The sequence below is a fragment of the Leucoraja erinacea genome, chromosome 15, assembly GCF_028641065.1.
Source record: "Leucoraja erinacea ecotype New England chromosome 15, Leri_hhj_1, whole genome shotgun sequence".
NCBI classification, from domain to species: Eukaryota; Metazoa; Chordata; class Chondrichthyes; order Rajiformes; family Rajidae; genus Leucoraja; species Leucoraja erinaceus.
In genome coordinates, this window is record NC_073391.1 from 37,732,244 (window position 1) to 37,744,825 (window position 12,582).

Consider the following 12,582-nt stretch of genomic DNA (forward strand, 5'->3'; position numbering starts at 1 on the left):
GTGATCTAGCCTCCACAACACTGCAAGGTAGAGCATTCTAGAAAAAAAATCCTGTGTACCTTTGCTCCTTTATCTGGTTACTATGCCACCTTGTTCGAGACTCTGTCACCTTCTGTCCTGCCCTCTTAGTTTTTAACCTAACTTATCTTCAGTGAAGAGCCTAAATCACTGGAGCTACTCAGAATGTCAGTCAGCATCTGTGGTGGCAGAGGGATAGTTGACGTTTCAGGTTGAGACTCTACAACAGGAATAGGATACTCTCCCCTCTCCCCCCTCCCCCCTCCCCCCTCCCCCCCCCCCCCCCCCCCCCCCCCACCACCACCACCACCACCACCACAAATCCTACACCCATGCGTAGTAATGCTGGAATGAACTGTCCCCATGACAATGGCCTCCAAAATTTGTGTTTGCACCGATGGTTGACGCCTTGAACATTTGCTCCATCACATCACATCCAACTCCAACACATGAGAGGCCAGAACAAGCGCTGCTCACAATCACTAATACCATCTGTACTACACTATTTGACTTGGCCAAATCGGTCAAATGTGAAAAATGTGAATATTTCCAATATTTAATAACATTTAAAAAATGTTGAAATACAATTCCAACAAGGATAAAATAAGGTATCTATGCTTGGAGTCATAAATTGTAGATGAAGTATTAATCAAGTATTTGCATCTATATTCACCAAAGAGAAAAACATGGAGAATAATGAGATCAGTGTGGGGTATACTAATAGTCTAGGACAGTTTGATATCAAGGAGGAGGTGGCGTTTGGACCTCTTTAAGTTGGATAAAATCACCAGGGCCTCATGGGATCTATCCAGGTTATTGACAGAGGCAAGGCAGGAGATTTCAGAGACTTTAACGAAGATCGTTGTATCTTTAGCCACAGACGTGGGACTGGAGAGTAGCCAATATTGTTGCATTGTTTAAGGAAACTAGAGGTTACCCAGGAAATCATAGGACGGTGAGCCTCAATTAAGTGGTACGAAGCTATTGGAGAGGATTCTTCAGAAAAGAATTTGGAAGAGAATGGGATAATTAGGAACCACAAACATGACTTTATCTATCTGAAGAAGGGTCTCGACCCGAAACATCACCCATTCCTTCTCTCCAGTGATGTTGCCTGACCCGCTGAGTTACTCCAGTATTTTGTGTCTACCTTCGATTTAAACCGGCATCTGCAGTTCTTTCCTACATATCTTTATCCATGGCAAGTCATGTCTTACAAAATTGATCGAGATTTTTCAAGTTACAAAGGTGATTGAGAGTAGGGCAGTGGGTGTTGGGTACATGAACTTTACTAAGGCATTTCATGTTCTTCATGAAAAGCATTTGATAAAGTCCTCCAGATTAAGCTGATCTAGAAGATTAAAATGCATAGGCTCCACTGTGACTTGGTAGCTTGGATTGTGAATTGGCTTACCTATGGAAGAAGGTAGTGGTGGAAGAGTGTTATTCTGGCTGGAAGTTGTGACCAGTGGCATTCTGAAGTGATCTGTGCAGGGACCCCTGTTTGTGGTTATTTATAAATCATTTGGACGTAGATGAAGATAGATCGGTTAGGAAGTTTGAAGACATCACCAGTTTCCACTAGTGGAAGGGTCTCGAACCAGAGGGCATGGCCTCATCATAAAAGGATGTACCTTTAGAAAGAGGATGAGGAGGAATTTCTTTGGTTAGAGGGTGGTGAATCTGTGGGATTCATTGCCACAGAGGGCTGGGGAGGCCAAGTCATTGGGTATTTTTAAGGCAGAGATTGACAGATACTTGATTGGTAAGGGTGTCAAAGGTTATGGGGAGAAGGTGGGAGAATGGGGTTGAGGGAAAGATAGGTCAGCCATGATTGAATGGCAGAGTAGTAGACTGCATGGACCAAATGACTACTTCTGCTCCTATGACTTATGAACACCAAAATTGAATTGTGAGGAAGCTGTTATAGGATTGGTGGTATATAGATCAGTTACAGAAAGGGGCGGAGAAATGGCAGGTAGAGTTTAATTCGAGCAATTGTGACGTATAGTATGGGCAGGGCATAACAAGGCCCATCTTCAAATATGGCCATATAACCTCTTTAAAACTGGTATATTTCCCACTTTGCTCACCTTAAATTGGACAGATACAACCAAGCACTCGGGCTTTGTAGGGGAGTTGTGGTAATCTCTTTCAGTAAACATAGCTGTTAGCTTCAAACGACTAAAGGTGTCACCGCCAATTCATTGCAAGGGATCATTTATCATATGGTGGTAGACTGATTCATGGGTTTTACACAAATCCTTTATTGAACCAATGCAATGGGATATCAACAAAGTTGTGAGATGTTGAACAGTGTAACTGGAGCATGAGTCAAAGTTATAGAGTGATATAGATCCTTTGGCCCAACTTACCCTCATCATCCAACTAGCTACACTGGTCACACCTACCCACATTTGGCTCGTATCCCTCCAAACCTCTCCTATTCATGTACCTGTCTAACTGTTTCTTAAGCGTTGGGATAGTCCCAGCCTCAACTACCTCCTGGGCAGCTTATTCCATACACTCAGTTACCCCTCAGATTCCTATTAAATATTTTACCCTTCACCTTAAACCTATGTCGTCTTGTCCTTGATTCACCTACTGTGGGCAAGAGACTCTGCCTCTACCCGATCTAGTCGTCTGATGATTTGATGAGTCAGAGTGAAATGTTGATTGAACTTTATGGTTCCATAATCTGACTATCTTGAATTGTGATAGTAGTTCTAGTTGTATGGAAATAAGAGAGTCATTCAAAGTACAGTGAATGGTCACCAGGGTTTGTTGTAGTATTGAGGATCTGCATTGGAAGGATAGACCGAAGTGAATTGGCCGATTTAGGCTGTAAAGGAAACAGCTGAGAGATTATGTTCCATTGAGATCTAAGATTGTTAAAGGTTATAGAATATTAATCTAGAAAATTCTAAATTAATCTAGAATTCAAGAGCAGCGCAGTGGCACAGTTGCTGCCTTACAGTGCCAGAGGCCTGGGTTCGATCCTGACAACAGGTGCAGTCGGTATGGAGTTTGTATGTTCTCCCTGTGACCGTGTGGGCTTTCTCTGGGTGCTCTGGTTTCATCTCCCATTCCAAAGACGTACCGGTTTGTAGGAGAATTGGCTTTGGTAATAAATGTAAATTGTCCCTAGTATGTAGGAAAGTGCTATTGTACGGGATGATTGTTGGTTGGCCAACAAAAGGGCCTGTTTCTGTGCTCTATCTGTAAAGTCTAAAGGTTATTTTACACTCCAAGATTGAAACCAGGAAACAAAATTAAAACAAGAATACCAAAGTTCATTCCGGTAATTAGAAATAAAAATGATTCAAACAATGTTTAATAGGGGGACACTTCTTTGAAGAAATAGAGTTAATGTGATAATTCATTGACCTTTCATCTATTTGGATGAAGGATCATAAACCTGAAATGTTGACTCCATTTTCTCTCAATGTACTTTGGAGGGGATTTGGAAAATTCGCCATTTAGTGGGTCAAGCAGCATCTCAGGGGCTCGTGGTTAGGCAACGTTTCGTGTCAGGACCTTCTTCAGTCAAGACCAGTCTATGTCTTCCAGAGATGCTGCCTGACTCACTGAGTTACTCTTGCACTTTGTGTTTTGAATAGTCTACATTCAATACCCAACTTGTGCCTTGTAGATGCAGAGTACCCACCTTCTGACCTGCTATTTTAGTATTTATTCGGCTGGGCTGATTACAATACTGGTCAATTCAGGTGAGGGAGGGTAGTAAGTGATAATTCAGAGGTTTCCTTATCCTTGCCTGATCCAGTGCCATTTGTATTAAAGTAGTCAGGAGTCAATGTTGAGTAGTTCATTGTCTGTGGCTTTGACAATGTACTGTCAACTCTGATGGATTGTCTTGTTAGTGAGACACGATTAACCTAGGCATGGCAATGAAGAGTTTGTGTGATTATCTTAATGTATTATTTCTGTGACTCTGAATATATAAGACTGTTGCTTTGCTAATCTACAAGACATCTCTCGTAACTATGGCACAAATCCCTGAAGGTTGACCAATCTATGTATGGTAGAATAGAATATAGAATAGAATAGTTTCTTTATTGTCATTGTAACATGGACCATGTACAACGAAATTTAAAAATGTCAGCCAGTCAGTGCACCGTTCAAACATTTCTAAAAGCTAACGATACATACAAGGTAAAATATTAAAAGATAAACAACTAAAATAAATATCACGAAAATAGCACGCATAAACACCCAACCCTCCATCCTTCTGTCGATTTCACAGTGTACCACAGTCCCTTAGTATGTCTCGCCCCTGCGTTCCTTGGCGGCTACATTTAGTGCTTTTATAGCAGTGGGGTAAAAACTGTTTTTTAGTCTGTTCATCCTTGTCCTTGTAGATCTGTACCGTCTGCCTGACGGCAACAGTTCAAACAGGGAGTGTCCGGGGTGGGAAATGTCCTTTATGATACTCTGGGATTTTTTGGTGCAGCGGGAACTGTGTAAGTCCTCCAAGGTAAGGAGAGGGCAGCCGACAATCCTCTGGGCGTTGTCAATGGCCCTCTGGAGCGCTTTCCTCTGAGCCGCTGTGCAGCTGGTGTACCACACGCATACACAGTATGTTAGTATGCTCTCAATGGAGCACCGATAAAAGGACAGCAGCAGTCTCTGAGTGATGTTATTCTTCCTGAGCACCCTCAGGAAGTGCAGTCTCTGCTGGACCTTTTTCAGCAGCGCAGTGGTGTTCACGCTCCACGTCAGGTCCTCCTCAATATGGATTCCCAGGAAGCGGAAATCCGCCACCCTCTCGTTTTGCCAATCACAGTGACTAGTTGTTAATTACTGCAACAACATACCTTGTCTATAGCAAGCCCAGAAGCTGAAGAGAATTAGTGAATGACTATGCCAGTTCTTTATTAAAATTAAAGGCTTTTAATTTGAGCATCAGAAATGGGGATCAGATTGAAAGTGCTTCAATCACAAAAAGTGGGTAAGGGATGGCTGACTTACTCCAAACATGACCAACTTTCTTTGTGCAAGGGATGACGCCAACCATTGGGATGGTTTCCACTTGACACCCATAAACTTCAGTCTTATCAGGATACCTTCATATCACATCTAGTTAAATACTGCATTTCTATCAAGGGCAATCAAATCACCTCTGGAATTCCGAAAAATTGGTTTATTCCTCATGCTGTAGTTTCTGAACATTTTCGGTACAAAGTGCCCTCTCCCCCCCTACTATTTCCTATGCTCAGCCTAATTGAATTTGCAATAGCTTCACGTTCTTTTTTTATTTGGTATGTAGAACAGAAACAGAAGTTCAGCAGATTTAAATGCTGTACGTACAATTTGTTATTGTTCAAAAGAACTCATGAATAATAGTTTAAGCATGGATGTTGCATAAAAATGCAATACATTTCAATACAACAGAAGAACGGCACCAACAAGATTTTCTTTATATGCGATCTTGGCTTTCAAATGAGCACCATATAATATATTATCCTTAAAGGCATAATTTATTTTTAAACTGAGCTAAACGAGACCGTTGAGGAAGAATGTCATGAATGATCAGATGATAATTTTTGAATATGTGGACAATTTTTGCCAGGGTACTGGGAGAATTCCTGTGCTCCTCAAGATTGTGCCATTAGATCTTCTATGTATTTCTGTGAGAGCAGATTGGGATTCAGCTTAGTGTCTCCTGAAAGACGAAGGACCTGCCCCATAAGTTCAAAAATCTCTATCTGTTTTTGAATGAGCACACAATGACTGGGTCTCCACAGCTCCCTTGGATAGAGAACTCCAAAGGTTTATGAGCCTCTAAGTGAGGAAAAAATCCTGACTTTTAAGTCTTAACCACTTAGCCATCATTATGAAACTGTGCCTCCTGATCCTAGACTCTTATGATTAAAGTCAGAGGAGACATCTACGCTCCATACGCTCGATCCAGAGCTTTAAGAATGTTGTTATATTTTGATAAGCTTGCATCTCATAGTACAGCAAGAAACAGCTCATGATGTCCTTCAACCCATGATGGTTTTGTTGATCATGACTTAAACCGACATCAATTGTTGACATCCATTTAAACTGCACATCTCTCTACACATGCTCTATATCCCTTCTTTCCCCGCCTGTACATTAGTCTGTAAAAGTGTCTAAAATGTTATTATACCTATTTCCCCCATTTTCTCTGGTAGCCCTTTCCTGGCACCTATTACCCTGTTTTTTTAAATAAAAACTTGCCTCGTAAATCTTTAAACTTTCCCCCTCTCACTTTAAAACTATTCCCTGTAATATTTGACATTTCCATCTTGGCGAAAAAAGACTCTGGCTCTCTATCCTTTTATTCCTTTCATAATTTTATATACATCCATCAGATGTCCTCTCAGCCTCTGACGCTCCAAAGAAAACAATCCAAGTTTGTTCAACCTCTGCTACTGTTCTCTAAACTAAGCAGCATTCTGGTAAACCTCTTTGCATCCACTACTGTGATGTGGTGACCAGAACTGCACACAATATTCCCAACGGGGCCAAAGCAAAGTTTTATATTATACAGTGTCTACTTATAGGATATCATCTATTTTAAGTTGTTATAAACATCAAACTATTAAGCTGAATTCTTGCCTGCAAGGCCTGTTATAATTCTAATTTAATGTATTTTAATTTGATTTATTATTTAACCATTTTTTACAAAAGGAAATTGAAAGGGAACATTTGTAGGACGGGGTAAAGGGCTTGGCACTGAAACAAATTGATAAACTCTTTCAAAGAGGCAATGCAGTTGTGAGAGATCAAATAGCCTCCTCTTGTAGAACATCAAATTGAAACAGATCCATCATTCCCATGTTCTGCCTATGGTCCAGAATGTTGATAGTGATTGCAATATTAGGTGAGTTTTGCTATCCAGTATATCTGCATTGCGGTGTCACCATTGGTATTGATTTTAATGCTTGATTTTCCAAATCCAGTGCCACAATTGGATATTTGAACAAATGTTTGAGGACGTTTGAAAAATGAGGTACAACAGCCACAGCGATGCTTTTTTAAGTTATTTACATTTCAGAATCTTGGCGTCCTAGGCAAGGCTAGGATTTATTGACCCAACTCAAATTGCTCCGTAGAAGTAGTGTGGGCCACCTTCTTGAACTGCCATAGACCTGATGATTTTACTTCTGGAACATAGAATATCACTGCATGGGAATGGGCCTTTTGGCCCGTATTTTTTGTGCTAAAAGTACTGTTTCTATTCTACTATGCTGTTGGTTAGGGAGCTCCCTGATTTAGACTCGGTGATGATGAAGGAATGGCAATATATCTTGAAATCAGGATAGCATGTAACTTGGAGGGTAATATGCAGGTGACAGTGTTCCTATCTGCTTGTAGACCTCTCCTTTATTGGAGACTAGACCAAGTGCAGACTCGTTGGGTCTGCTCCCCCAATGGGGTGCTCCCCCAACGCAATATTGCACCACTCACCCGTTCCCCCAATGCAACTGAACCCGTTCCCGAATGTAAAATTCCAGCACTCACCTGCCTCCCTCAGCCTAAAAAATCTTTTAATAAAAATCTATTTGCACTTCCCCTGCCTGCTGCATCTGTTCCAATTGTAATACCAATTGGTCCTCCCCCTCCTGTTGAAGCACTTGCTGTGATATCCCATTGAGGTGAAATGTTCAGAGTGTTCCTGTGTTGCAACGTTGTATCAAAGTGTGTTGGAAGCTGGCAGGAAGGATTTTAACAGTAAAAACTTGTTACAGTTGGCATTGTTAAAGCCTTAAAATATAGCATCATCACTGGAAACTGCTGGAAAAAGGCTCTCTGTGAGAAGCTGCGGTTATCATTGGGAACATCCCATTGTGATATAATTGTGGCACTCGGCAGCTTGAGAACCCATTGTAATTGGTGCACTGTGAATGGCATTTTGACATCATCACTGGAACCTGCTGGGAATTGCTAGACTAGAGTCATAGCTTCTGGGGTGCCTGGCTTCATTATTACAGCTGGATACATAGGGTTAATGCACAGTCTTTTACCCAGGGTTGGTGATTCATGAACTTGGGGCATAGGTTTAGAGTGAGAGGGGAAAGATTTAATAGAAACCTAAGGGGCAACTTTTTCACACTGACAGTGGTGGATATATGTAACGAGCTGCAGGAGAAAGTAGTTGAGACAGGTACATTTAAAAGACTTTCAGATGGACAGGGAGGATTTAGAGGGATATGTGCCAATTTTGGGCAAATGGGACTAGCTTAGATGGGCATCTTGGTTGTCATGGAAGAGTTTGGTTGAAGGGTCTGTATGCGTTCTGTGTGACTCTGTGACTGAATGTTATCTGGGTCCCATGGGGGAGAGGGAATCGAGCAACAGAGTGCTCCTTATTCTTCACCAATTAGAGAAATGGACAGCAGAGCCTAGAATCAAAGCCTTTTCATCCAATAATTTTTTTTTTTTCACCTAAGTTTATAAAACTCCAATTCACTACCCAGGCGTCTGGATATACATTTACTGAGTATGTTCAAAGTTAGGATTGAAAGATTTGGGAATGCAAAGGAATCAAGGAAATGGGGATCAGTTGACAAAGTTGAGATGAGGTACAGGACTAACTATTGGATGCTGACGGGGGCTGGTGAGGCACGTGCATGGAGCCCACGCTTGCATCTGCATTCTTTTGTTCTTATCGTGCAGGTTATCGGGCTCAAGGGGGTTTATTGCTGAAGCATTGTCCTAAGTGCAATTTAGCTGACAAGTTTACTTCAGCAAAAGTTGCTATTTCAGAAGCCTGAATGACTAATATAATATTGTGAAAGACTATTTTGTTACAGAATAAACAAAAATCTCAAACATTCTATTTGCTTTGGAATTTGGCGGGATTTCAGAATCTCAGTCACTACAGAGTGTGTTTGCAGAGTGTGGACTGGAGATGTTTTTTGAAGCAGCTCTATAATAGTCCTTACAGCTGTTAACAGTTCATAGGATAATAGTAACATTATTCATCGCTATTCAAATGTGCATGACTTACATTTCAGAGAAGTCAGGTTTAGAGAATGTCAGGATTTTCCTGAAACATTTCCAATGAGATCTTCAATAAACTGCGAACTAATTTCCTTTCATTGGCAAAAATTAGCATGCAATGCATTGTGTTGCTGTAATTACTTATAGTTCTTTATGAAAGTTTTCTTTGTGCAGATGTAACCAGAGCTATGTACTGTTTTGTTGCATTCTAGATTCTTCCGAAAATGTCCTTGCCCTTCTTTAGATTGAAAGGCAGCAGTCTGCTGAGTATGTGCAATGTTGGAACAATTTCTTATGCGTCGAAATATGTCAAAAATGTTGAAAAGTACATCTAGACAATAAGACAGCTGAGCGAGTACAAAGTGCAACAAAAGTACTAAAGTTGGTAAGTGACAAAGGCACACAAACACTGTCCTCCATTATCAATCATTGGAACACACACTTTTACAACTTTGTCAGTGCGAAGACATGGCGCCACTTGCGTATTGCCTAGGAGAGGCCTGCTATATGATTTTACCAGGTTGTATGCAAATCAAAGCATTTCAATGTACCTAGGAACATGTAACAAGGTATTATTGAAGCACAGAAAGATGCAAATGTATCCATCATTCCTTGCCCAACCACACTTCTAACAGAGAAGGTCGGCGGGTTCAAGTTCATTCCAGAAGTCTGAATGCATGATATAGGCTGATGGTCCATTATAGCACTGAGATAGTGTTGCTCTATTAGAAGTGCCATCATTCAGGTCTTCATTACGTGTAGCCTTAGTTATACTGGTCCATTCTTGCAGCTTTCCAATACTTACCTTTCATAATCTTTAATCTTTAATAGTCTCTGCTTCCCACATTGAGTTCCGCATTATCCCACTCATCAAACATCCGTAACCTTGCCAATCTACTTTTGTAACGGTCTACCAATAGATGGGAATCCCAGCATATAGCTTCACATCATATCCATCCACTGCCTATCCCTACACTGTTTCTGTCATTACATCTAGCCTTGTGTTCACATCTGTATTCACTGTTTCTAGCACAAACACATGTATGACATTTTAAAAATATCTTTGGAAGCCGCGTTTAGAATATCGTGTGCACTTCTGGGCTTTCTGCTACCAAAATCATGGAGGGTCACAGGAGAAGTGTCGAGACAGATTTCCAAGGATGACACTAGAATTCTTAATTTATTTCCATTTTGTGATCAGTCCTAATAAATGTAGCCGCTGACAAATCAGATAAGTAAATTTGAGGAAACTTGCGCGAGAAAGACTCAGCAATGTTAGTGTATCAGGTCAATTACTTTTTGTTAGAACTGTCTCTTATCACCCAGCTGGTAGTTTCACTGCGGGTGGTCATTGAAATTGACAAGCAATCACCTTTACCGACACTTGTACAGATTAAACAATGTAATATGCAGCCTTCATGATCGAGCTTACTGTAACAAAAATAAGGCATACTTATTAAAAAGACTTTTTATTTCTGAAAATCTTGCATGGGGAAAAACGTGATTGCAAGTCAGAAGCTCTCTTGGCCCTAACCTCCTTACCCCAGTGATGTTTTATAACATTTGTTTTAATAACGCAAGGCTTGTTTAGGAACACATCTATTGTGTAAAAGCAGAACAACCTGTATTTGGTAAATCTTTGTTATCTGCTACCCTGGTTCTGTCTGTTGGTATTATCTGATACTAGTGTGGTACTGTGTTTCAGAATTATATGGTTCTAGTTTGTCACTGTGTGTCTCCATATAATTAGTTCCTCATTTGGTACCCTGTATCTGCCTGGCATCTGACTCTAGTCCATTACCATGTTTCTCTGTACATATGGTATGTATTTCAGTGTCATCTGGTACCAGTCTGTAATTATGTCCCTCAAGATGATCTGTTACTTGTTTGGTAATGTGTGCTTCAGTGCTATCTGCTACATGATTATTTCACTCAACATGCTTTTATCTGATTTAGGCCTGGTGCTGTGTGTCTCATTACGTTCATGTTTGATGCCATGGGATAAATGTGCAGAGGTGGCAAATCGTTCTTTTTGAGCATAAATTGGATTGCTCTCCTGATTATATTGATTCACACTGCTAATTGGACATCAAGGGCTGCACACTGGTGTTGCCAATAGAGCTGCTATCTCACAATTCCTAAAATCTACATTCAGTTCTAATCTCCATCGCCTTCTGTGTGAAGTCTGCATGTTTTCCCTGTGACTGTTGGGTCTTCTTGGGGCTCTGCTTTCCTTCTATATTTCAAACACGTGCATTTTAATAGGTTATTTGGTGTGATTCAAAGGTTCAAAGGTTATTTTATTGGTCACATACACCTAGGTGTAGTGAAATTCGTCTTGCCATGCAGCACATAAAGAAAGAATACAAACAACAGTAATAAAGAAATTTAAAGTCACAACTAAAGTCAAAATTAAGTCACAACTGTTACTAGGAAGGAGACACAGATCTGCATGACCATCTGCCTATGGTCAAACCATTCCAGATACTAAGGAAATTAAAAACATTTCAGTTTATAAAATGCCAGACTGATGCTGGCAACCAAGCAAGTCTTTAGGTTTAGGTTCATTATTGTCCTGTGTACCGAGATACAGTAAAAAGATTTTTGTTTGTATGCTATCCAATTAAATAAGATAATACTGTACATGAATATGAACAAGCCAAACATATGTACAAGAGGTAGAGTGAAAGAAAAATCCCAGAGTACAGAATATAGGTTCTCAGCAATGTAGCATACCAGATCCAAAGGAAAAAGTCCAATGTCTGCAATGAGGTAAGTTAGAAAATTGGGGCTGTGCCCTAGCTTATGGAGGGACTGTTCAAAGTCTTCTTCTTCTTCTTTCATGTGGCGTGCACAGCCTAAAGTTGTTGGACAACTTATTCTATTTGATCTTCCGTTTGTGCACGTCGAGTTGATTGCATTAGTCGAAACAGGGTGGACCACGTGAAGGTTGCAATCTTCCACCCCGTTCTAAGCCATAGCAGAGGGAAAGCAGCTGCTCCAGAGTCTGGTGGTACATGCTTTCAAGCTTTTATATCTTTTTCTGCCTGACGGGAGTGGGGAGACGAAGGAGTGACCAGGGTGGTAAAGGTCCTCAATTATATTGGCTGCTTTTCCCAAGGTATCGTGAAGTGTAGATGGAGTCAATGGAGATGAGTTTGGATGGGATTATGATGTTGAAGGCAGAGCTATAGTGGAGATGCAGGAAGGGATTCCAATAAACAGGAGTCCGATGTAGATGTCCTTGTTGTCTGGGTGTTCCAGAGATGAGTATAGGGCCAGAGAGACGGCTTCTGCTGTGGACTGCAGTGGATCAATGCAGTCTGGGAGGCTGGAGTTAATGTGCACCATCACCAGTCTCTCAAAGCACTTCATGCTGGTGGACGTCAGAGCCACTGGACAGTGGTCATGAAGGCAGGTCTACCTTGTATCTTTGACCCCAGGATGATAGTGGTCTTCTTAAAGCAGGGGGGATCTCAGAATGAAGTAATGAGAGGTTAAATATGTATTTGAACACCTCTGCCAGCTGATCCATGCAGGTCCTGAGGACATGGACTCCATCCGGGTCTA

General features: G+C 41.0%; 1 long non-coding RNA gene across 2 annotated transcripts in view; it reads left to right on the forward strand.

Moving 5' to 3' along the window:
* Positions 1-8,631: 8,631 nt before the first annotated feature.
* The window catches only part of LOC129704227 (uncharacterized), a 40,576-nt gene continuing 36,625 nt past the window's right edge, over positions 8,632-12,582 (forward strand). For both annotated transcript variants that reach the window (XR_008724700.1, XR_008724699.1), the window contains exon 1: positions 8,632-9,397. This is a non-coding gene — a long non-coding RNA (uncharacterized LOC129704227). The remainder of the gene's footprint in view (positions 9,398-12,582) is intronic.